At 35.7% G+C, this 2,192-nt stretch overlaps 1 long non-coding RNA gene across 1 annotated transcript in view; it reads right to left on the reverse strand.

Annotated features, from left to right (window-relative positions):
- Positions 1 to 214: 214 nt before the first annotated feature.
- The window catches only part of LOC107716508 (uncharacterized), a 46,236-nt gene continuing 44,258 nt past the window's right edge, over positions 215 to 2,192 (reverse strand). Inside the window, exons 2-3 of the long non-coding RNA XR_001637218.1 lie at positions 1,154 to 1,249; positions 215 to 352 (exon numbers count right to left, since the gene is read on the reverse strand). This is a non-coding gene — a long non-coding RNA (uncharacterized LOC107716508). The remainder of the gene's footprint in view (positions 353 to 1,153; positions 1,250 to 2,192) is intronic.

Raw genomic sequence — 2,192 nt, forward strand, 5'->3', positions numbered from 1 at the left:
ACTAAAGCCCTAAGATAAATGGGCTGCCTTCCTGTCACTGATGTGCCTGCCAAAGCCACAAAGCTGGATCCAATCCCTGAACCATACACCATACATAGTAAGGTGCTTGAATGAAAAAAAGAAAAAAACACCAAAAATGATGCAAAACCACTTTTGAAAGCCAAAGAACCTTTTGTTTATTGTATCATCATTTAGGCTTTGTGGATCTCTGTGGTCTTGTGATACTCCAAGCTCTCTCTCTGTTGTACTACAGGAATGAATGGGTCGTGGTTTATAATGGATTCCTCTATTATCAAGGTCAGTCAAGCTGTGGTTTGGCAAAATGGCTGCTAGTCTCGAGTCCCAGACCCTACTAGACAGGGAGGGATAGTTTTAGAATGATAATATTGTTTATTGTATCATTACAGAAAGTACGAATATATATATATATATATATATATATAAATTTTTACAAATATAAATAAATATTAAATATATTTTATATTTAAAAAACAAAACGTAATAAGAAATATATTGTATCTTCCTATATTTATCTTATGCAAAATATAACAAAATAATATTCAATTTATTAATTATTCTTCTTATTTTTATTCTTATTCTTATCATAAAAATAATAATTATGGCTGTAATTTTCAAGTTACTTTTATTTTATTTTGTATCTTTGTTTTCGATTTCATTTGTCCAAAGCACAACAAGTGCTGCTCCATACAGCAGTACATTTTTATTATGGTCACTCTGGGCTTTTATGATTAAGCAACATCGACTGAATCAAAGCAAACTAAAGAGAACATGTAAACTATCTTTAAGTCTCTGGCTTTTAAGATGTTTGAAGGGAAACAGACCCACACATGTCGTTTTCTAATGTTTCAGAAGAGATCTTGACAATGTCTCAAAACATCCTCAGATTGACCAAGATACCAAAGTCTGTTCAAAGATCTTAAAATGAACTCAAACATTTCTCAAATTATTTCAAGACAAATTTATCTGAGCTATTCTTTCCACTCAGAATTCTTGAACTATGAAACAGCAACCTCTGAGGCTGTTTCACAAACAATTGTTCATTTAGCCATCGTTTTTGTTTTGCAATCAGCTATTTTTCTGGTCAGGCAGAGTATTGTGAAATTAGGAATCAAAGCGTGAGGAACTGTCTTACCTCGTAGTGTGTGTTTGTTGGGCCATTGAAACCATGGTAATAGCAGCAAGTAAAGAAGGTAGACTAAAGAGAGAGCGTTGTAGCGAACGATGCAGGCTGTGGAGAATAAGAGAGACAAACAATCAGTTTGTACAAGCATATTAGACAGTCAAAATTGCATTACATAAAGTAATGTAAGCATATAACATTGTCTAGTTGTACAACCACTTACTGCTGGAAAATCCAGCTAAAACTAGCTTCTGATGGTTTTACAGGAGTATTACATTGCTGACATTTTTAATGATTAAGCAAGTCATTTGCATTCATTAGCTGGTCCAGATGGTGGTCACGCTAGAATTTGAGCACACAAATTTTTTGGGACCCCTCAAAGGATGTGATATGACATGACACTCTGTGGCATCTTTTATTATAAATTCAATATTAACACATAACAAATAATCGAAGAATGTAAAAATATGCAATGTACTCCACTTTTCTGCAACACTGCAAAGTTTTTAGCTTTAAGGTTTGTGCTCTTTTAATTCAGGTAAGAGGTCACACCATGGCATATAAATCTTTTATTGGTCACACAACTTCATGTGATACAAATTCATAGGTCACACACAGTTCACTAAACTTAAACTTTGGAAAACAGCAAAATGCAAAAAAAAAAAAAGTTAATGGAACGAAAAGTCTAGTGTGACGCCTCTTTAGGCTGGTTTAAGCTGTGTGTTTTCTTTAGCATGGTTATCAGCTGGACTACTATGCAGTGGGGCTGAAGTTGACCTGTTAAAGGGATAGTTCAGCCAAAAATGAAAATTCTGTCATCATTTAGGGTGCTTTCACACCTGGCTGTTGTTTCGGAACCTGGCGCGTTTCCCCCCTTAGCTCGGTTCGTTTGGGCATATGTGAACACGGCAATCGCGCTCGGATCCACGCCAAAATAATCGGTCCGAGATCGCCTGAACGAGGTGGTCTCGGCCCAATTGAAAACGAACTCTGGAGCGGTTCGGTTGTAGTGAGAAAGCAGGCTATATCACAATGTATAATGGGTAATTAC

Source organism: Sinocyclocheilus rhinocerous, unplaced genomic scaffold, assembly GCF_001515625.1.
Source record: "Sinocyclocheilus rhinocerous isolate Xijiao unplaced genomic scaffold, SAMN03320098_v1.1 scaffold1411, whole genome shotgun sequence".
In the NCBI taxonomy this organism is placed as follows: domain Eukaryota; kingdom Metazoa; phylum Chordata; class Actinopteri; order Cypriniformes; family Cyprinidae; genus Sinocyclocheilus; species Sinocyclocheilus rhinocerous.